Consider the following 24,929-nt stretch of genomic DNA (forward strand, 5'->3'; position numbering starts at 1 on the left):
GAACTGTCAGCTGAAAGAAAATCTATTGGTTCTCTGGCTCTCCAGCATCTGGGAAAGAACTGAGCAGCCAGTTGAAACCTCATACCATGCAAAATTGTATTAGATTTTTCATAGCTCACTCCCGTTTCCCTTCTGAACAGAGAACCCCTACAGGGCCTTTTCCCACCCCCTCCACATGCAGCCTGATGGATCATCTGAAACTCTCCAGGGCTACTTCCTAAGGAATTACACAAAGAAATATTGTCCGAGTAAAAATGCTAGTAGGGGACCATGCAAATATCTGCACGCATGTCGGAACTTGAAAAGTTGGGGAAAGCTGCTGCCCAGACTTGAGTCTATTAAGTAAGTTTTAAGAAACTGACTAGTCCTTATGGTTGATCAGTTAATCTGTGTTTCCCAGTGAAAGCAGCCAAGGAGCAAGTAATTCTCTACCATGCAATCCTTTGTTACTTGTAAACTACTGTCTTTCACCTTGAAACTGCAGTCTGTGTACAGTGAACCACAGGGTGACGAAAAGACCATGACTCCTAACATTGGCCAACAGAAATCCAGGGCGACATGCCACAGACTTCAGGCCACTCATCTCGACACAATGAGATTAACATTATTACTAGTGATCCCTGTTGTTTACTCACTTAGTTCCAAGTACCGGCCCCTGTGCTAAACAATTAAATGCACATAGTTATCTCATTTAATCTTTCCAAGAACCCTGAAAGGTTGCTCTCTGATTACTACTTTACAGAAGTGGAAATTGAAAACTCACAGAGATCAAGTCACTCACTAAAGTCATGTAGAGAGTAAGGGTGTGTGATACTGACCCGAAAACTGTATTTGCAGCATTTTTCTCTTCCCATGTTTCAAATCTGTTCCCAAAGCTACAGAGTAGATATGCTCCGTGACCAGGAAATGGATTTGGAGAGCCCAAAGCAGCAGGTACCCTCATGAGACTGTACTTACAAGATGGTAAACTTTAATGTCCACGAACATTGGGACAGAATATATGTACTGGATACTGATCACAAGCCCAGTAATCTGGTAAACTTTGGACGAGATTAAGTGCTTATGGGTGTAGAGAAATTTGGATCACTCTATTACTATCTTCAGTCCTCTGCCAAACAGCAAAGAATTCAGCTTCCCTCCCATCCCCAACCATCCGATAGTACATTTCCCATCCCCAAAGACCTAAGCATTTGTTTGGTAGGGGGACCACAAATTCCAGTGTTGCCTGGTGACACTGACTTACACCCTTTCTTTTGGCATATTTAATAGCACCTGTTCGCACTCTCAAGAGCGTCCTGATTTGGACAGTAAGTTACATAAGCATCCCAACTTTAGGTGTTTGTCCCTAGCGTAGGGAAACAAAAAACTCAAATCAGCCTAGCAGTGTTTACTCTGAGGCAATGAGTTTTTCCCACACGTTGTCTTGTCCCTGGCAAACCATGTGGGGATGACGCTGTAGGTTTTGAGAACTCATGGAGTCCCTGGACAGTCTGCCTTGCTGGGTCCTCTTCTGGCCCTGCACACTGTTCCCCTGGGGTTTACTCCCCCTGGGCTGATACATAGGAGGGTGTAGGGAATCGCATGCCTTTTAGCTTTCAAAGATCTGTGGGAGACAGCTACTGCCCAGCTAAGGTGGGATATTTTCATTAAATAAAGTTCAAAGTACAGTTTCTGATGAACCATGCAGGACTCCAAATCGACGCTGAGAACTCTTTTGAATTTGAAACTTTGGCAGCATCTGTGCTCTTAGAGACAAGCAAGCTAGTCCACATTCCACCCCTTCCGCAGAGCAGCTGACACCGCAGCTGGGAACACGCATCCTGCCTCGGCCTCCTGTGCCGGGCGGTGGCGGCAGATGGAAACACTTGTGGGGTTTTCGAGATACCTTTCTCCTTCCTTTCCCCGCTCGGCTATCCGCCCCTCGTTCTTCATAAAACTCTGAGGACGCTTGAAAGAGACAACAACTTCTTCTATTCAGAAGGAACATAGGATTTTGTACATTTAGAAATGACTGTCTGAATTAAAACTTAGTTTGTGAAACTCAGAATCATCATGGTTTTGCCAAAATGCCACCTTCCTCGGAGGCTTCGACTGAAATGTCAAGATTCTGTTTGTAGTCCTGGTGCGTATTTTGAACTGTAACGAAATCACCCCTGTGACTGTTTCTAATGTGTTTTCGTAAAGCCTGGCAAAATTATATAAATAAAATGTCTTCAGATTTTCGTCTTTGCTCAGCTGTGTTGCAAAGGGGTAATCGGACCCCGCTACAAGTGCTATGGAAAAACACAGCTTAGCTGACAAATTAGTGGTATTTGGTGCTAATATTACTAATTCAACATTTGGAAGCGTTGCTCACTGGGGAAAAATAACATGTTCTATAAGTCACAGGAGAAACTAGGGAGATAGTTAATGGGTGTTGGCCCCACTGCACACACTGCTCACAATACTCTTCAAACTGCTGCTGACTTCCTGCCAATAGACGTGGAAGTAATTGTCAACAAGATTTATTGTTCCTTTCACATTTACCCAGTGAGGGAGGAAAGGTTGAAAGAGTTCTGTGAAGTTCAGTACCGACTTCTGCTGAACCATAGCAACGCTCCCTGATTATTGCTAATGTGTGCCACAGAAAGAATTTTGCGTCATTTGAAGCCTTAAAATCATTTCTTGTCGGGACCAAATTCCCCCATTGTCCTCAGTAATTTCTTCGAAGATCAATGAGCTGAGGGCCCGTTTTGTTTGTTTGTTTGTTTTTTCCCGTGGCAAAACAGTTGTTTTGCACGTGGTGAGGCAGTGTCCTTCAGCTACAGAATTAGGAGTTGGATTTAGAGTGTGACCAACTAACCCCACCCTCTGGAACCAACACAAAACCTAACTCAAGAAAGAGAAGGGGGATATTAATTTTGAAATGGAAGGTTTTGCTTGCCAATTTAGAAGATGTCCGTGAAGGAATATACTTGGTTAAAGAAGCTGATGAATATTCAGGAGCTCATGTAGTAACCCCTTCTTTCCATTTCAGTTCTACTGTAGGGACACCTGGTTTGTGTGGACGTATGAAGGAGTTTCTCTTTCTTCAAGTGGCATCTAGCTCTGTAAGAGTGAAGATTATGAGATTGCATTTCCTGTTAGTTGGGTAGAGTTTTCTAAGAGCAAGAAGCAAGCCTATGAGGGTTAAGAAATGCGTCAACTGAGTGTAGACTTCTCAAATCATGCATGCAATGAAACCCACACACACCACTAACACACACAGATTATCTCTTCCTTGGATTTCAGATGGCATTTCCAGGCACAAGGGGCACCTGTCGGCAAAATTTCTCTCTGTAATGAAGGTCATCTGGATGGGAGACAACAGTAGGATGTGAGGACTCCAGTAAGTGGAGAGAGAGCCTCTAGGACTGATTGAGGCAGCAACTGCTGTGAGGACTGTTAACAACTGTGGGGGGAACAAATACATTGGACAAGGAGTCATCTATCTAAGCAGTATTTACACAGGCAGCAGGCATCCGAAAAGGAATGGATTTGGATTATGAAACCCTTTTTTATTCCCTGTGCAAAAAATAGGCGTGATGCGGGAAATCTGAACCTCCTGGCGTCCTCCTTGCCATTTGGACATTTACCATGGTGCTTGTTTTCATACCGTTGAGTGCTTATCCCTTGATTACTTTTTGGAGAGGGAGGAGAACAGATATAAAAGGGACCTATCATTTTTAAATGCCACCTTTCAAAATGTAGATAAAAACGGGGCAGAAGCAGTGTTATGAATAATGCCAGTAATATTAGATGTCAGAGTAGAACATAGAGCTTGCTGTACTGAATCTATGACACAGCCTATTCAGCTTTGTATTTTGTATCTTAGAGTGGCACAAAGAAGTATTTCCTGGGAGGCCACGGTAGCTTTGCACTACAGGAACCTTGATGTCGAAGTAAAACCCTCTGAGGATTAATTATCCAAGAATTCATGAACACTGTTGTTGTTTGGGTATATATATTTTTTTCTTACAGAGCTCCATACCTTTACTAGAAGATATTCATTAATTTATTTGACAAATATTTATTAAGCACCTGCTCTGTATCAAGAGCGTTGTTCCAGGCACTGAGGAGACCAGGTAAAACTCTCTTCCCTACTTGGGCTTATATTCCAAAGGAAAGATCATCTAACAAAAACATTAAAATAAATGGAGGCGAATGAGCTATGGGGCAAGTCAAGCAGAGAAGGTGGCATTTGGGGTATGGGGAGAGAGAAATGATGGTTCTACATTGGGTGGTCAGATTAAGCTTCATTGAAAAGGTGGCATTTGAGTAAAGCCCCAAGGAAGGTGAGGAGTAAGCCATGTATCATCTAGGGGAAGAATGTTCCAAGTTGAGGGAAGAGGAAATGCCAAGGTCCTGGTGATGGAGCAGGCCTGGTATTTTCAAGGAAAAGCAAGGAGGCTGCACGTAGTGGGAAGAAGTGGGGGGTAACTGGGGGCCTATATGCAGCGTCATGTTGGCCATTTAAAGGACTTTGGCTTTTGCTTTGTGCTGGAACTCATTTGAAGGTTTTAAGAAAAGAAAAGACTTGTTTTAAACAATTCACTTGCCATGTTGAGAAGTCTGTAAGGAGGCAAGATTGGCAGTAGAATGACAAATTTGGTTACTGAAATAACCCAGGCAAGAGATGATCCTGACTTAGACAAGAATATTAACCATGGAGGGGGCGCCTGGGTGGCGCAGTCGGTTAAGCGTCCGACTTCAGCCAGGTCACGATCTCGCGGTCCATGAGTTCGAGCCCCGCGTTGGGCTCTGGGCTGATGGCTCAGAGCCTGGAGCCTGTTTCCGATTCTGTGTCTCCCTCTCTCTCTGCCCCTCCCCCGTTCATGCTCTGTCTCTCTCTGTCCCAAAAATACATAAACGTTGAAAAAAAAAAATTAAAAAAAAAAAAAAAAAAGAATATTAACCATGGAGGTGGTAAAAAGTGGTTGGGTGCGGAGAATACTATAAAGGCAATGGGCCAACAAGATTTGCTGATGTATTGAATGTGGAGTGTTTACATAATGAATTGTCCTTAAATCATCCCTGTACAGCATCTACATGTGGACTCGTTTGCCTTTATCTATACTTTTCCTGATTTTGTAAGCTTTGATTGAATTTCCCACCAAGATCTTCACCTTTCTAGGCCAAAGACTTTGAACATTGTCCTCATACAGTGACCTTCTAACCTCACAGGCATTCTGTCTGCCATCCTCTTGACTTCAAGTTTGTTACGATGGTGTTTAGGTGAAAGCAGTGTCCCACGTGAGCTATACTGTGTCTTGATGTGCAAACTCATATTACATTTATCTAGAAAAATTATTACTACTTCTCCTTCCTAGTTCTATGTTCCCTTCTCCCTCCAAGGCATAAGCAATGTATCTAAATGTAAAGCTAATCTGTCAGTCTCAGTACTGAATATGCGTTAGTTACTTAATGGATAGTGTGGGCACCTCTGTCAGTCAGGATTCCTTCAGTAATTCTAATAATAGTAATTTTAAATTATATTTAAAAAGCCCTAGTGGTAGCAAGGAACTGTTTGAGTGCATCATCCTTATCTTCTCGTTGAATTTTCACAGCCTTTCTCTGAAGGAGGTACTAATGAGGAAACTGGGTTTTAGAGAGAGTAGGTGCTTTGCCTAAGGTCAGGCAGCTAGTAAGTTTTATCTCTGGGATCTGCAGCTAATTCTATATCTACTACATTTCTGCCCTCAAGTTTGGTATCCTTGGTGTGATAGTTAATTTTATGTGTCATCTTGGAGGGTGTTTTTGGATCATATTAACATTTGAATCAGTGAACTTTGGGGAAAGCAAATTGCCCTCCATAATATGGCTGGCAGTCATTCAATCAGTTAAAAGCCTAAATAGAACAAGGTACTGGCCTCCCTGAGCAAAAGAAAATTCTCTAGCAGAACTGGAACATTGGCTCTCCTAGGTCTATGCCTATCTGCGTTTGGACTGGAGCTGCACCATTTTCATGGGTCTCCAGCCTACTGGCCCATACAATAGACTTTAGACTTAACTAGAGTCTCTAATCAAGTGAGCCAATATGTAATTTCCGTGTATATTTTATATGCAAACACACACACACACACACACACCCTATTGATTCCATTTTTTTGGAGTTTTCTAATACACTTGGAGTTATTTTTAAATTTTGATTAGTTAAGAGTTACCTTCTAAAGTGCAGTTATCACCAGAGGTTCAATTTAGGACTATTGAAGTCTAATGCACGGCATCAGCAACTTGCTGGGATATAGGATTTCTGCTCACATAAGAACAGTATCTGCCTCCTCTCCATCTTGTCCCTGTGCTAATTTGGGTCCAAATTATCAAGCTCTCACACCAAGTATGACACCATTTCCATCCTTTCTAATGGCGACCACTCTGCATAGCACCACTGTGTTAATTAAAAACAACCCATTTCCTTTTATTCCCTTTTCTGCTTAATGACCTATTATGCATTTCCCTTTTCATCAAGTTGATAGAACATTTTCTAATAGTTTTTTTGAAGAATAATAAAAGTGTGGCTAATTCACCATTCTGGAAGTGTTGTATAATGTTCCAGCTAGAAAACTTAAGCCATGGTTTGTAATTACTGTTGGATATGAAACTGTAAAATTTCCCTTTACAAAATTTTTAGATAAAAACCAAATAAAACAAAACAAATCTCTACCCCCAAGGGCTATTATCCTTTCCACAGATAGGTATCTAGGTGAAGTTTCCAGGATATTGTTGCATCCCACCCACCATTAAAAAAAAAAAAGTAGTTCAAGTCTAGATTTTCAAAGCAGATGTCTTTCAAAGGTGACCAACTCTGGGTTTCTCAAGAGAGATCAACAAGTATTGGAATAACAGAAATTAGTTGAGAGAGAAGGAGAAAATGCTAAGGTTCTGTATTGTTTAAAAATTTTTTTAATGTTTATTTATTTTTGAGAGAGACATGTTTATTTATTTTTGAGAGAGAGAGACAGAGCGTGAGTGAGGGAGGGTCAGAGAGAGAGGGAGACACAGAATCCGAAGCAGGCTCCACTGTCAGCACAAGCCCAACATGGGGCTCAAGCCCACGGACTGTGAGATCATGACCTGAGCTGAAGTCGGATGCTTAACCAACTGAGCCACCCAAGCAACCCTGTTTGTTTGTTTGTTTGTTTTAATGTTTATTTATTTTTAAGAGAGAGAGAGCATGTGAACAGGAGAGGGACAGAGAGAGAGGGAGATAGAGGATCTGAAGCAGGCTCTGCACTGACAGTGGATGCCCCGGTTCTGTGTTGCTTTACAAAAGATTCTGTTGGGGCTCCTGGGTGGCTCAGTCAGTTAAGCATTTGACTTCGGGCCAGGTCATGATCTCGCAGTCCATGGGTTCGAGCCCCACATTGGGCTCTGTGCTTACAGCTCAGAGCCTGGAGCCTGCTTCAGATCCTGTTCTCCCTCTGTCTCTGCCCCTCCTCCCCCCTGCCCGCCCCCCCCCCCCCGCCCCCGGTCTCTCACTCTCTCAAAAACAAATAAACATTTAAAAAATTAAAAAAAAAGATTCTGTCACAGTTACAATTTTTATTTGCACAACTACATAAGGAGAAAAAGCATTTTTTGTAGTCATAGTTGATTAAATAATATGTCTATCAATAAATTAAACTTAATATCTATCAACTATATAATGAATAAACATACTATCAACTATATAATGAGTAAGCATACTTTACTACAACAAACAAATGAAACATACCTCATAGCTTTGAGATTAACAATATATAACATTGCAATTTAAGAAGTCAGAATGTCACAAGAGAATTATCTTTTAAATGTACTAGTTAGAATTTAATTTCATAATATTGAGACACAGATTAAGTATAAAACTGATGGAACAGGACTTTGCACCCAGCCTAGCTATTAATTATATCCTTATTGTTTTGAAGTATCAGACTGGCATGCTTTCTCCCATCTTCTTTTCTGTTCTCACAACACCATGTCAAAGGCCAGCTCAGTGCTCTGTATTCTAAGTATATTGTTCAATATTTCAGCCTTCCATTCTCTCAAAGTTACTGTTTCTGAAACCAGTTATCTCCAATTATCTCTTACAACCCATTTAAATGAAAAATGTTTGAATCTTTTTTTTTTTTAATTAGCATAAGAGCTCTGGCCTTGTGTATCAGGCAGAGTGAGATGCAGAATGAAAGCTCGTAAACAAACCCCTTGGGTCTGATTTTTTTGCTAACTTCTCCATAACTTACTACATGTTTAAGTCTTGTCCAATTGGCCTACCCAAGCCCCCCTCCCAGCCCTTTTTTTTCTATCTCTAAGGGTTGCTAGAGAACTAAATAAGATAATTTATGTTGGGATAAAGTGGCAGGCAAATTGCAATGATTCAAAAACAATTTGGCTTGTAAGATTGTGGACTACTGTAAACCTAAGGATTGGCAAACCATAGCTTGGGATCCAAATCCCATCTGCTGCCTAAGTTTGTAAATAAAGTTTTATTGGAATTAATTCACTTATGTATTGTCTATGGCAGCTTTCACCTCTTAAAAGCCAACTCGAGTAGCTGTAACAGAGACTGTCTGGCCAACAAAACCTAAACTATTTGGTATCTGACCCTTTATAGAAAAAGTTTTCTGATCTCCGCCAAAGCTGATCTTAAGGTCACCATTAAGTAAATAGCTAGCATTCTCTTTCTAAATCATTTGGAGATTTTGCAAAGTTGGAAATATACATTGATATTTGAGAGAAATTCTGGTCCTGTTTCTATACAAACGGCAGGGAAAGACAGATAAAACAATAACAGCCAGTAATAAACTAAGTGCTCCCGCCCCCAAACTCTATGGCAGACTAGAGCGTGGATGTTGCTAGAGGTAAGGGAACACCAAACTCACGAAGGTTGGAGCTGGCTGTTAAATTTGGCATCACTAATTTTCAAGTGGTTCCAAATGCAACAAAATGCTTTCTTCCATAATGATATATATGTGTCTCTTTGCCTGAACTGCATAATGCGTACTAATTAAGATACTTTTCTGCACAAACTTGTTTCTCAGGGAGGAAGTGAACACTCCCACAATCACTTCACTATCCTGAGATTTAAAAAGGAAGTGGATGAACATAAGGGTCAACAACCCATTTTATTAGATTTAAATCTGTTTTTTCCTGTACCTCAGACCAAAAAATCCTTCCCCCCCCCACTTTTTTTTTTTCTCAATCTACCATAGCTGAAGTACAGAATAGCAGTTTTTACCCAACACTCTGGACACAACTATCCTGCTTCTGTCACTCCTAGCTGTGTGACCTTGGGAAGTCACCTAACATCTCTCATTCCCAGTTCCTCACTCATTAAAATGGGATCATAATGGTACTTTCTTTGTATGATTGTTGAAAAGATTCCATGAGTAAATACATGCAGAGTGCTTTTAACAGCATTTGGCTTGTAGAAAGCATCAAAATGCAATTTGCTGTTATTACCATCATTGTAGTGCCTAGTTTTCTTCAGGGGACATTTGCTCCAAAGCTCGAGATGCTTCAAGTTGTGTTCTCAGGTAAGATATGGCTCACACTTTTAGTAAGAGAAAAACAATTACACTCCTGTCAGTTGATACAAATTCAATTAAATGAATATCCATACAGCGGATATTATTTACTTAATACTGTACAAGATTGCTGGAAATAAAAAAAAAAAGCGACACCATCCCTGCTTTCAAATAATTTACAGTCTAGTAGAAGAGATAAAACAAACACACAGGAGACAATTAGAGGCCAACTCAGCAGTAGCATCATCCTCATTATCTCGTCATCCAACTTCTAGTTATTGATCACTTACTCTTGCCAGATTCCATATTTGCTGTTTTACATACATCACCCCTGTAAATTCTTACACACCAATCCTGCAGTGAGATGTTAGTTTTCCTGTTTAACACATGAAGGCATCGTAGTTCAGAGGAATTCTAGGACTTGCCCAAGGTCATACATACAGTGATACTCAGTACATATAGCCATTAAGCAGTATGATTTGAAAAATTCTTCCTCCCCAGGGATCTCAGCAGTGTTTTAAAAAACACTGTTAATTTTGTTTTAAAGATGATTCCTGTTTGTTTGAGTGTTGGTGAGGAGTATTGAAAACTGTCAAGGACGTGTAGCCCGTCCTTTTATATATAGACTTAGTATATATAAAACTGAATTTAGTCAGTTTCAAAATAAGTAATATGGGCTAATCCTATGAATTACATGCTTTGGAAGTTAAAAATAAGAATATGGAAGGTTGGGAAAAATTGGTGAGCAGACTTTGTGAAGGTTTTAGTGATAATTTTTGTGATTATTTTCATTCAGCACCATTGCTTTTTTTGTGTGTTCAAAGACCTGCTCTCGAAGATCAGACATACATTTAAATATACCCGAAAGAGCCTGTAATGTCACTCTGTTATCCCATGTGGATATATTTTGCTTTATACAATAGACATCTTTTTAAAATAAATTGAAACATGATCTCTTGGCATATAGTGGGTGCTTAATAAATACTAGCTAATAAAAAGAATGAATGAATATATTTACATTGAATTTACATTCTAATTTCAGAGCTGCTTTATTTTCCTTTCTGATTGATATTTAATTGGTTGTGGCCTTGCCACTCTAACTTTAATTATGTCTGTCCCAACAGACTCTATAGCAAGTAGTATTAAGTGAATACACACTCACGTGTCTGAGAACTCAGTATTCAAATAACTCCAAAGTATATCGTTCCAAAAAATAAATACTTGTGTAAAAGACAAAACAAAACAAAACATATCTTGATTGTCTGGTCCCTAACTTCAGTGTTTTTATGAGTTTTATTTTTTTAATATCTGCTTTCTATAATATTAGAGATAAGATTGAGCAGGCTTGCTATTAAAATGGGGAAAAACAGAAAGGCATATTTGTGCATGTGTGGGTAAGAGCACAATTTTCCCTGCTGTAAAAGATGTATATAAGGAGAAGATGTGAGATTTTAAAGAATATTCAATCATTTTTGTAATGTTATTGAGAATTTGATATGAAATGGAAACACAGTAGCTGCAATTGTTCCATTAGTCCTGTGCTTCTCCAAATGAGCTTGGAGACTTACCCCCATGGGGATCACCTGGGGCATCTATTAAAATGGGCCCTTCCTGGCCCCATCCTAGGTATATCAAATCAAAATTTCTGGGGTCAGGCCAGAAAACATATTTTTAACACGCGTGCCAGGATATCTTTATACACATTGTGAGTAAGACCACTTCTTCAGTCCTAAAGAAGTCTGTAAAACAGATTAGCCAGACTCATTAAATTTTCTGAAACTGACATTTATTTTTTTTTTAATTTTTTTTTTCAACGTTTATTTATTTTTGGGACAGAGAGAGACAGAGCATGAACGGGGGAGGGGCAGAGAGAGAGGGAGACACAGAATCGGAAACAGGCTCCAGGCTCTGAGCCATCAGCCCAGAGCCCGACGCGGGGCTCGAACTCACGGACCACGAGACCGTGACCTGGCTGAAGTCGGACGCTTAACCGACTGCGCCACCCAGGCACCCCTGAAACTGACATTTAAATAATATGTTCACTAATAGGAAATTTTTATTATACAAAAAAAATATATATCTATATCTATATATCTATATCTATATCTATATCTATATCTATATCTATATCTATATCTACATCTATATCTATATCTATCTATAACTCTCCAGAGCATCAGAAATCCTTCCTAATTAAACAATTGACACATTAAATAGAATGTGGGAGAGTCAGTGAAGAATGAAGAACCTAATAGGAATGAGGACATAATGATTAACATTTATCTCAGAAATTAAGATATTGTCAAGTTTTGATTCGTATGTCAGGATTTACATTGTTCTGGGGTAAACGTGAGGGGGTAAGGGATGAGAAATTTAGTTCTGGCAGGTGACAGAATTTGTAATCTCTAACTCCTATGAAAGCTGCTATATTACTTTCTTTTAAAATCAAACATATTTGACTTCTGCCCAATATATTCATGATTATTATGCAACATTTTAAAGATAAAAATGGTTGTACTGGTACAAGTAAGGTTGCCGGTAAGTGTCAGCATACCGTATTCTTTCTTATAAGGCCCTACTTTGATGATTTTGTTTTGTTTTTTCCTCACTGACACTTAGAATAATTTTTGGCAACCTCCAAGAATTGAAAGAGACAATGATGCTATGTTTATGATGTTAATGTCATAAATACATATTGGGTACTTAATGTTGCATCAGCTTATCTGCTTTGCATATTTTTCCATTAATGCATATTTTTTTTCAATGACTTCTCAAAATCAGCTTCCAAGTAGCTATGACTACTAGGATTGCTGATGAAGAGATGGCTATTTAGAGAACTTAAATACCTCGTTCGATGTCTCACAGTTCCTCAGAGGCAGAGTTGGGAAACAAATTCAGACACATCTGAATCCAGAGTGTGGGAGCTTTAAAATGCATCCTGCCACGTCTGATAAGCTATTCATAATTTGGTAATAGGATAGCGGCATGGGACTTTAATGAGCTAAAGTAAAAAAACCTATCTCCCCTTGTGCTTAGTCCCTTTGTCTGCTATTTTCACCTCATTAGTCTTCTTTGGCCAACCTGGAAAAGTTGTCATATTTGACTTACATATTTGGAATCTTACATGCCTGGGGTTTGCAGACATGCAGTGTGCATTTTTGTCATCTAGAACTATTTTAAGAAAGAATTGAAGACTAGGGCATTGACATTCATCAGGGCAAGCTGAGTAGACCATAAATGATTTTCAGGTCTGGGGTAGACTTTGGAATCTGTCTCTGCTACAAAAGTACCTAAATTGTGGAAGGCTGAGCTTCATCAGAAGTGACAGAACGATTGTGGCACTAGGCCTAGTTCCTATGTCGTTCCTGCCTTGGACAGGCTCAGTGTTCTATTTCCTGTCACAGTGTCAAGAGGGAAAAAAAAAAAATCTCTTTCTTAGGAGTGAAGTTTTCAACTGAGTATCTGAGTAATAATGCTGACATTTTTCCAACTGGAATGAAAAGCTGACTGAACTCCAAGGGAGTCAGAAGCCAATTTGAGGGAGGAAGGTTAGAGGAGAGGAGCAGAGAAAAGTCATGATTTCTGGAATGGATAGGGTCAGGACAGGCAAATGTGGTAGCATAGCTCCACATCATGATGAAAACCAGCTGAGTGTGTGACCTGGAATGGGGTTCAGGATATGTACAATTAAAATGAACATAATTGAGTAATTAAGACAAGAACAATAGGTAAAATAATATCCAGAGTGACCCAATGGAAACAAAGAGCATGTTGCTTGAAAGAAGTTTTAAAACAAAACAAAACACCTCAGAAAAGACTCAAAGGCAGATTTTTCTGAATCATCGCAGTGGGTAAAATGAGGTAGAAGCTTTCAGTGGCTTATGATAAAAAGGTTATATACTAACAGAAATTAAGTGTTGGTGGCTTTCCAATGGTGTATAACTGTTAAGTTGTCATCTCCTAGGACTAATTTCTGTTTAGCAGAGAATGTGAATTTCCTTTAATGACACCCAGCAAAGACAAGGTCTGTCCTTTGGAAGACCAAATGAGAGTTTTCATTGCATCAGGGCATTCCAGAGAGGCAGACATGTTTCTTTTCTTTCTTCTTTCTTTCTTTCTTTCTTTCTTTCTTTCTTTCTTTCTTTCTTTCTTTCTTTCTTTCTTTCTTCCTTTCTTTCTTAAATATAATTTATTGTCAAATTGGTTTCCATACAATACCCAGTGCTCATCCCAACAGGTGCCTTCCTCAATGCCCATCACCCACTTTCCCCTCTCCCCCACCCCCCATCAACCCTCAGTTTGTTCTCAGTATTTAAGAGTCTCTTACGGTTTGCCTCCCTCCCTGTCTGTAACTTCCTCCCCCCTTCCCCTCCCCCATGGTTCTCTGTTAAGTTTCTCGGGAACCACATATGAGTGAAAACATGTTATCTGTCTTTTTCTGCCTGACTTATTTCACTTAGCATAATACTCTCCAGTTCCACCCACATTGCAACAAATGGCTAGATTTCATTCTTTCTCATTGCCAAGTAGTATTCCACTGTGTATATAAACCACATCTTCTTTATCCTTTCGTCAGTTGGTGGACATTTAGGCTCTTTCCATAATTTGGCTATTGTTGAAAGTGCTGCTATAAACACTGGGGTACAAGTGCCCCTATGCATCAGCACTCCTGTATCCCTTGGGTAAATTCCTAACAGTGCTATTGCTGGGTCATAGGGTAGAGAGGCAGACATGTTTCTATCAACTTCTCTGATTAGATAGTAACTTTAGGTTCAGGAGGACAGTTTAACTGAAAGACCATGTGTGCCTAGCACAAGTAAAGAAATTATAGAAGAAGAAGAAGAAGAAGAAGAAGAAGAAGAAGAAGAAGAAGAAGAAGGAGGAAGGGGAGGAGAAGGGAGGGGGGAGGGGAAGGGAGGGGGAGGGGGAGGGGAAGAAAGGCACACAAACACATGGAAATATAGAAGAGAGGGGAATAGTAGACAATTAATTTGGGGGAGATAGAGGATTGAGGAGACAGAGTCTGATTTAGGTAAGGGGTAGCAGAGGATTCTGCAGAACTCCAGAATAGAGGAGAGACATGAAAGAGGCATGACAATGAACACAGAGGGTCTTCATGTGAAACAGTTAAGCTCTCTGGGTCACCTTGCCATCATAGTCCCATCCACTGACCTTGATTCTGACTCTCCATGCCCCGACCACACCTCTAGGCCAGCTTAAAATTTCTACTCCTGACTAGAGGTTCAACCTCTTTCAAAACTGGACTAGAACATGTCTGATTTCAGGTACTCCAGACCCAGTTGAGGATAGGGTGATAAAAATAGGATGACAGATTGACATCTGCATATTAAAAGGTTGGATAGGGGTGCCTGGGTGGTTCAGTAATCATCAGACTCTTGATTTTAGCTCAGGTCATGATCTCACGGTTCGTGAAATTGAGCCCCACATCATGCTCTGCGCAGTACAGAACCTGCTTGGGATTCTCTCTCTCCCTATCTCTCTGTCCCTCCCCCCTTTCTCCCTCTCTCAATAAACATTTAAAAAAATAAAAGGTGGGGTAACTAGCTTGTGAATTTGTTCTGATGCTCTCTCAATCTCTTTCTCCTTCTTTCATCTTCTAGAATGCAGAGAGTCAAAAGGACACCTCCTCTTATTTCCTATCCCCAGGTAAAAATCTGGAGAGAATTTCTCTGAGGAAGCAGAATGGCTCTAAAAGAATAGATGATAATCTTTAAATCTTGACATTGGTGGGACCTTCCACAAAAAAATTTAGCTTGTCACTCAAGGTTCAACACTTAACAAGACCTGCCCTAACACATAGAACTTCCATGACTGTTTTAAGTATCTTACTCTTAAACATATAAAAATAGGGGCACCTGGGGGGGTGGTGTCTCAGTTGGTTAAGCATCAACTCTTGGTTTCGGCTCAGGTCATGATCTCCCAGTTGGTGAGATTGAGCCCTGCGTTGGGCTCTGTACTGACAGTGTGGAGTCTGCTTGGGATTCTCTCTCCCCCTCTCTCTCTGCCCTGCTCCCTTTCTCTTTCTCTCTCCACCAAAATAAATAAACATTAAAAAAATGTGCAGATACGGTCAACAGCTAATGGAGGAAAGTCTCTGACGTGAAAGAAAAAAAAATAATCTGTAAAGTAGAACTTGTAGGAAGCAAAACAGTAGAGGAAACAGAAAACACCTCAAAAGAGACTCTGCCATAATAGTCTCAGAAAAACAACCAAAGATATTCTCTTTGAAGCAAAATAGGATTCTAAAAATAAAACAATAAAAGAAAAGGAAAGAGATTTTAGATATATAACATTTAAAATAAAAGTTCATGGGCCACCGGGGTGGCTCAGTTGGTTAAGCGTCTGACTTTGGCTCAGGTCATGACCTCACGACTTGTGAGTTCAAGCCCCGCGTGGGGCTCTGTGCTGACAGCCCAGAGCCTGGAGCCTGCTTGGGATTCTGTGTCTCCTTCTCTCTCTCTCTGCCCCTCCCCTGATTACTCTGTGTCTCTCTCTGTCTCTCAAAAATAAGTAAGAACATTGAAATATTTTTTGCATAAAAATTCAATCGTCTGTAAAGATAAAATTGAGTACATTGCTCTGCAATTAGAACAAAAAGGTAAAGATGGAAAATGGAGGGGGTGGATAACTAAGAAAATTGTAAGACCAATTAAGGAGATCTAACATCCAGTTCCAGAGAGAGAGAAACAGAAAATAGAGGGGAGGAAACTATAATATATATATATATATATATATATATATATATATATATATATATACATACACACACATACATACACACACAATACATATATATATATACATATATATATTTATATATATATATGTATATATATATATATATATACACACACACATACACAAAGATAGATTTCACTATTGTTAAAGAAATGTCTCCAGGTTGAAAGGGTCTACCAAGTGCTTATAACAATGACCATGAATAAATTTATGAGGACAGAAATATTACTTAGGATGCTGTTTTTCTTTTCTTTTACTGCAAAGGCTAAAACAATAGTGGCTAAAATAAAATGGAAATTTATTTGTCTCTCATATATTAGTCCAAACACGAGCAGTATGCTGCTTCATGGTATGGAGAACTCAAGCTTCTTTTACCTTTTGCTCTGCCATCCTTAAAATGTGGTTTACTCTCTTGGTTTGATGGCTGCTTGAGCCCTCACCATCACATCTATGTCACAACTAGCAGGAAGAAGAGAAAGGGAAAGTGAGGCCATTCCTGCCTCCCTCCCCCTTTTTAGGGCCCACTCCGGAAACTGTATATAATTTCTGCTCACATCCAGTTGGCCCAAAGTTGGTCACAGGATCATCCCGCCTATACAGGAAGCATGGGAATTACAGTCCTCAGTTTGGGCTGCCCTGTGCCTGTTGAATATTTGAGCTCCTCCTACTCAATGAAGAACAGAAGACTGAATTTAATTAAGGAGCAGCTAGAGCCACTGCCACACCCAGAGATAAAGAAGAGAGCCTAGGAGCTCACACAGAGAAACAAGTGACATAAAAGATTAGGGAAAATAGTATTTTATTTCTCATTAGCAACACTTGAAGCTGGAAGATAATGGAGAAAAAAATCTTTTGATGTATAGAAGGAAAAGAATTTTTGTCCCACATAAAAAGAAATAAACTAACAATCAGGTGTGAGAGTTGGAATCAAGACATTTTCAGGCCTGCAAATTCTCAGAAACAAATTCTGTAAGAAATATACTAAAAGCTGTTTCAGCTCAGTGATAGAAAAATTAAAAAAAAAAAAAAGTCACAGGATTTAGAAAACAGGGAAATCCAATACAGGAGAATCATGAAGTGAAATCCTAGCTGAACAGGAGGCCTAGAGAGTAATGCGTCCAGATTGGAGCAGGTCTGAATGTAGGATTTATTTTAAGCCTTAGGTGGCTACAACTCAAGATATGATGTAAGAGGAGTTCCCACTGCCTATGAGAATAGAGAGTTCCTAAGGCTGAGAGTTAGAGCCTTGAGCAAGGGAGAGATTTGGTGGGACTGGAGCTGGAACATGCTTAGGTTCTTCCGGGATCTGGGACTTCATAGGAGGGGATGGGAAGATAACAGCAAGGTAGAAACCTCAGCAGGGCTGAGAGAAAAATCTAAAGTAGAGAGGTCTTGTTTGGAATTTTGGAGAGACATACAGGAACATGAGAACAGTAGAAGAGTCAGAATTTCGTTTGTGTAGGCAAAGATAGGACTTGACTACCCCCAAATTTCCCTCCCATGGAGGGTAGAGTGGAAGAACACATAATTTTCATGCAATCCCTTTGAGGGATGCTGCAAATAGAGCTGGAGAGTGAATTTATCGAGAGGGCTTGGCAAGGCAAGAACTGAAGTCCCGTGTGCTTCAAGGAGACTTCTCAGGCAGGGTCTTAACCAGAAACCACAGCCGGACCACAAAGTATCTCTTCAGATTGAGTCAGCAGGGAACCTGCTGAATTCCTAGAGTGTGTGGCTGAGTTCCCTGGCAGCAGTTATCAAAATTACCTTTTTAGAGACAATCGACCTGCAGCTGAGTTTGTGAGAATTGTGTGTGTGTGTTTGTGTATAGGAGAGAGAGTGCATGTATATGGGAGAGAGAAATGACACTGAGAAATGACATGTTGAGAAATGATAGAAGTGGGGAGATGTGCTTTAACTTATTTGCCTTCATATTTCTAGTGCCTGCCATAGTGTCTGGACCATAAATATTTGTTAAGGAATGGGAAGATGCACAGAAGAAAGCCTAAGGAGAAGGACCTAGAAAGAATACTAAAGACGAGAGAAAATAGTTGGCCAACATATCCAGTTTATGATATTTTATGATTTTGTTAGTAAGAATGTATTATGATGTTGCATTTTTACAACATTAGGCATAAGTGGCAACATTACTATTTGATATTTGACCCACGAACTAGGTAAGTCCAGGCTTACCTGGATTCAACTTTTAAGAAGGTAATTTCCCATTCCTGCTGCGTATATGCTAATTAGTTGAGAAAATGTTTCTACTTCAATGTGGATTAGTGGTCTGTGAAAAATTACATAAATTATCTGTCATTGGATTAAAAAAAGACAGTATTAAAAGATGGAAGGAAAAATTTTGTCTCAGGTGTGAAATACAGGCCCTACAAAGCTAGGATATAAGCCAGAAAAATACTAGTCTGTGTGTCAAAACAATAGTATTCTCTTGAAAGTTTAAAGACCACAAAATAGTGTTGTGATTGTTGACTGAAGCACAAATTTCAACAATGAGGGTTTGGAGAGAATAGAATTTAAGCTAATAACTCAGCCTAGGCAATGATCTTAATCATATATGCCAGAAATAGAAAGAAAAATGTTATTACAGAATTTTTCTATCTGTGGGGACTAAAGAACCCTAAGGATTTTATGAGAAATCTGAATTTTTTTTTTTTTTGGTCTAAAGAGTTTGCAACTCCAACCCCTTGAGATTTGCTCATCAGTAGTTGTTAAGCCTTCAATATATTTTGACAATAGAACATAATAATAATTATTGTATTATATGTATTTGTAGCAGCCTCAACTCTGATATACAGACAATGGGGAAGAGAAGCAATCATTTTGTGCACTTTATTAACTCATTCATTATATGAGGTGACACTGGTTATATCAAGATTGTATAATAATAGTCTATTCTAAAGCATGGATTTTTTTTTCATAAAACAGCATGAGTGTATCATGCCAGAGTAATATGAATGTGAAAGAATATCCATCATAGAATAATAAAGGAAGGATGAAATCATTTTACAAAATGAGACACAGAATTCATTTGCTCAAGTAGCTGCCAGTTGGCTGTCTGATAAAAGAGCTAATGCATAAGAGTCAGGTTATAGACCTAGGCATTAATAGTAAAGATGGCATTTCAGTCATTGTGGGTGGTATGCCACAGGCACTACAGTGTGTGTGGAGGAGTGGACTGCTGAATATATTAGCTCTGCTTGCAGTACCGGATGCTAATTCCAGCAGCTTCGTTGTGTGATCTTGACTATTCCTAGCGTTTTACCTCTCTCAGCTATAATGAGCCATAGTTTCTTCATCTGTGAAATAAGGGGGCTGGACAGAATCTTCTCCCACTTTGAAAATACTATCCACCTATGATTTCAACTAAAGGAGAGACACAGTTAATAACCACAGCTCTAAGGATTGACTTGTCTGCTGATCAATTTCAGGAGCTCAATCTCTGCCTAACAGGAAATACTGTGGAAAATGCTTACAAATGATTGTGTAAAGGATGTCTGAGAAGGAAAAAAGAAACTCACAGTGTCTCTGACTGCTGGATATATGGAGATAATGGGGAGTATTTGTATCTATTGGTTAACCTTGGCAATGTTCTACTGTGTGGAGGTCACGTAGAAAGCTTTCCCTGGATTAAAGAAGCAGGCGGGAGAGGATCTTGTCGTAGAGAAAGCTGAGTGAGGGAATGAGAACCAGAGTGCAGAGTGTGTGTACATGTGTGTGTATGTGTGCATGCACACGCAGACAACTATCTTCCTGTGTACACATGTGCATTTCCCGCTGAGAGAGAGAGAGAGAGAGAGAGAGAGAGAGAGATCTAGCTAATCTACAGTTCCTTTGCTTTCCCAGTATTGCTTGGCAGAAGTTTTACTTGAATATTCAAACTTGAAAAAAGTTCAGGATTTTTCTGGTGAAGCACAGATGCAGATAAAAGTTTCCTGTTGATTTCAGAGTCCTGTTATAATTGCAGGATTTTAAAATCCTGGGTTTTAAGAATACAGTTTGAAATCTGTCAGTCTTTAAAAAAAAAAAATCATGTCTCTATGTCCTTTCTGCTACATTGGGCAGGTAAAGTATACAGTTAAAATGATAATACAGAAAGCATTTTTGAAAATAAATTATAGCCTGTAACAGTGGACGAAGTCAGATGGAAAATTTAACTCCTGAAGAATTAATTGGTCAGAGATACAGTGAGCTAAAGATTATGCATTTGAAGGAAGAGTTGTGGGTTTTGAGTTATTAACATAGAATTTGTGTCATTTAGATATAGTTTGAAATCTCTTCCTATCCCGTTACCAACTGTTTGACTTTAGGCTATTAATGTTTTTAAACCAAAGTTTTCCCATATGAGAAAAGAGGATTATATTTCCTATCTCATGTGTTGTGAAAAGTGAAAAGATTATGTATGGAATGCACTTAACACAGTGCCTGGCACATAGTAAGTGGCTGATAAATGTTGATTGCAATCTTTTTTTAACACTCATTGCCACACAACAGGTGCTCAAGAAGCATTTGTTTAATGAATATTCCTATAGTCCTGGATTCAGGAAACCAAAAATGTCATGCTTAATATTGGCATGGCTAATTGAAACTTCATAAAAATTTAGTCCCACACCAGTCCAACACAGCATACAGCATCATGCTTTCTTCTGTTTGGTCCTCTGGGGGTAAAGACAACTGTTATTCATGAAGTGCCTAAGAGTTATGGGAAGGAAAATTACAGGCATATCTCCAGAATATTGCAGGTTTAGTTCCAGACCACTGCAATAAAGCAAATATTGCAATAAAGTGAGTCAAATGAATTTTTTGGTTTGCCAGTGCATATAGAAATTATGTTTACAGTATATTATAGTCTATTAAATGTGCAATAGCATCATGCCTGAAAAAACAATGTTTATACCTTAACTAAAGAATACTTTATTACTCAAAAATACTAACCATCATTGGAGGCTTGCTTCAGAGAGCCATAATCTTTTTGGAGGGAAGGGTCTTGCCTCAGTGTTAATGGCTGCTGACTGATGAAGGCAGTGGTTGCTGAAGGTTGGGGTGGCTGTTACAATTTCTTAAAATAAGAGAATTATTAAGTTTGCTATATTAATTGACTCTTCCTTTCAAAAATATTTTTTGTCTAGCATGTGAGGCTGTTTGATAGCATTTTACCCACAGTGGAACTTCTTTCCAAATTGGAGTCAGTCTTCTCAAACCCTACCACTGCTTTATCACCTACATGTATATAATAGTCTGAATCCTCTGTTGTCATTTCAACAGTCTTCAAGGCATCTTCAGCAGGAGTACATTCCATCTCAAGAAACCACTTTCTTTGTTCATCCATAAGAAGCAACTTCTTATCCACGTAAGTTTGATCATGAGATTGCAGCCATCCAGTCACATGTTCAGGCTCCACTTCTAGTTCTAGTTCTCTTGCTGTTTCCACCACATCTACACTTACTGTCTCTGCTGAAGTCTTAAACCCCCTCAAAGTCACCCAGGAGGGCTGGAATCAACTTCTTCCCAACTACTGTTAATGTTGATATTTTGTTGACCTCTTTCCATGAATCGCAGATGTTCTTAATGGCATCTATAATGGTGAATCCTTTCCAGACGGGTTGACTTTGCCAAGATCCATCAGAAGAATCACTATCTATGGCAGCTATAGACTTAAGAAATGTATTTCTTGGGTCTCCTGGGTGGCTCAGTCGGTAAGCGTCCGACTTCAGCTCAGGTCATGATCTCACAGTCTGTGAGTTCGAGCCTCTCATCGGGCTCTGTGCTGACAGCTCACAGCCTGGAGCCTGTGTCAGATTCTGTGTCTCCCTCTCTCTCTACTCCTCCCCCACTCACACTCTGTCTCTCTCTCATTAAAAAAAAAAGAAGTGTATTTCTTAAATAATAAGGCTTAAAAGTTGAAATGGATCCTTAATTCATGGGCTGCAGAATGGATGTTGTGTTAGCAGGCGTGGTGAAAACAACATTGATCTTGTGGTACATCTCCATCAGAGCTCTTGGATGACTAGGTTCATTGTCAATGAACAGTAATATTTTGAAAGGAATCTTTTCTTCTGAGCAGTAGTTCTCAACAGTGGGCTTAACATTTTCAGTAAAGCATGTTGTAAACAGATGTGCTGTCATCCAGGCATTGTTGCTTCCTTTATAGAGCATAAGAAGAGTAGATTTAGCATAGTTCTTAAGGATTCTAGGATTTTCAGAATGGTAAATGATCATTGGCTTCAATTTAAAGTCATCAGCTGCATTAGTCCTAACAAGAGAGTCAACCTGTCCTTATGAAGCTTTGAAGCCAGGCATTGACTTCTCCTCTCTGGGTATGAAAAGTCCTAGATGGCATCTTATTCCAGCATAAGGCTATTTTGTATACATTGAACATCTGTTGTTTAGTGTAGCCACCTTCATTAATTAGCTAGATCTTCTGGATAACTTACTGCAGCTTTGACATCAGCACTTGCTGCTTCTCTTTGCATTGCTTCACAGAGGAAGCTTCTTTCCTTAAACCTCATGACTCAGCCTCTGCTGGCTTCCAACATTTTTTCTGCAGCTTCCTTACTTCTCTCAGCCTTCATGGAATCGAAGAGAGTTAGGCCCTTGCTCTGGATTAGGATTTGGCTTAAGGGAATGTTGTGGCTGGCTTCATCTATCTAGACCGCTAAAACTCTCTGCATATCAGCAGTAAGGCTGTTTTTCAATTCATGTGTTCGCTGGAGTAGCACTTTTGATTTCCTTCAAGAACTTCTCCTTAGCATTTATAATTTGACTAACTGGTGCAAGAGGCCGAACTTTCAGCCTACCTTGGCTTTCTTTAGACATGCCTTCCTCACTAAGCTTACTCATATCCAGCTTTTGATTGAAAGTGAAAGACATGCAACTCTTCTTCTCAGTTGAACACTTAGAGGCCATCGTAGAGGTATTAATTGGCTTAATTTCAGTATTATTGTGTCAAAAGGAATAGGAGGGCCTGAAGAGAGGGAGAGAGATAGGGGAACAGCCAGTTAGGAGAATAGTCAAAACACACACAGTATTTATCAGTTAAGTTTGCTGTCTTATATGGGATGGTTGTGGAGCCCGGAAGCAATTACAATAGTAACGTCAAAGATCACTGATCACAGATCAGCATAGCAAATATAATAATAATGAAAACATTAGAAATATAGTGAGAATTACCAATCTGTGACATGAGACACAAAGTGAGCAAATCTGTTGGAAAAGTTGTTGCTAGTGGATTTGTTGGATGCATGGTTGCCACAAACCTTCAATTTGTAAAAAATGCAGTGTCTGCAAAGCACAATACAGTGGGGTCTGCTCCTACAAGCAGAGGTCAGGGTATGGAGGCTTTGACAAAGAGCAGGCCTAGTGGGAGGTGGACGGTATGAGAGGGAGGCTTCAGAAGCAGTAGAGGCAGACATTGAGGAGAATGTAAAGATGACCAATCACAGAGCACCAGCTCAAGACCCATTCTTTCTCTTCTTTCTCTCCTTTCTCCTTCCTTGCCTTCCCCTTATCCTCCCTCCTTCCCTCCTTTCCTCCATACCCTCCCTCCTTCCCTCTCCCCTCCATACCTTTTTTTTCTCTCCCTTCCAGCTTCCTTTTCTTGGCATTCCATTCTCCTTACTCCTGTTCTCAGCAAGTGATTGTACTTGGGATTTTACTTGGGAAATGTTGACAAACATTTTGACCATGTCTTATAGTGGGCCAGGCATTTTTGAGATCTCGGTAACTTTCAAACTGCTTGCTGTGAAACCTGCATTTTCTACAAGACGCTTCTATTGAGTTTCACGTTTAATTCATCTAAAATTATACTTCATTATTTTAAAAGCTGTAGCCAAAACCACAGCAAAAACCCAAAACAAAAACAACAGACTCTGCCACGTATTTGCCAATTTTTAGCACTTTAGAGACTATCAATTTTTAGCATTTTAGAGACTATCAAACCATGTACACAGGGTTTAACTTGTTTTCATGAAGATTTTGTGCTCTGGTTCCTTTTGTTTATTTACACATATATTGGACCTTCCTCCAAACATGTAATTCACCAGGAAGGCTGGAGCTTTTCTCTGGTCTTTCCTTGAATTCAAGCCTGTACATGCCTGCTCATGTAAAATGATACGAGTGAGTTCACTAGTTCAGCACATGTGTGCTGTGCTCCAGTAAATGCCAGGCAAAGCTCAGGCACATCTGCTCCCTCACGCTCTTATCGTGGCTTATTAGACAATTGTGCAGTAACAGGTGAACTCTACACACTGCATCATGACCATATTTTACTAACAAAGTGTCAGATGTTACCTGCCTAAATTAAATATACACACAAGTGTAATGGTTAAAATTGGGGTGGGATAACTGCTGTTCAAACTAGACATCACTAATTAAAAACAGGAAGTTTCAAAAGAAAATAGAATTTCATGGTTAATTCCATGAAAATTATAAGGATCAGATGACACAAGTCAAGTTATACCAGCCCCAAATCTAGTGCCCTCTATACAAAGTCCTCATTGTGTTTGTGAAATTAAGTTTTGCAAAGTTCTTTATTCTGTGAATTCTGACATGTTCTGAAGTTCTGGAATAAAGGTTGACTATAAACGTAAGTCTTCCAACATCTTTTAGTACGATTTGAACCACCATTTAATGTTCTTG

General features: G+C 39.5%; 1 pseudogene; it reads right to left on the reverse strand.

Annotated features, from left to right (window-relative positions):
* Positions 1–1,657: 1,657 nt before the first annotated feature.
* LOC123596814 lies at positions 1,658–23,198 on the reverse strand (annotated as a pseudogene).
* Between the last annotated feature and the right edge of the window lie 1,731 nt (positions 23,199–24,929).

The sequence above is a fragment of the Leopardus geoffroyi genome, chromosome C1 (assembly GCF_018350155.1).
Source record: "Leopardus geoffroyi isolate Oge1 chromosome C1, O.geoffroyi_Oge1_pat1.0, whole genome shotgun sequence".
NCBI classification, from domain to species: Eukaryota; Metazoa; Chordata; class Mammalia; order Carnivora; family Felidae; genus Leopardus; species Leopardus geoffroyi.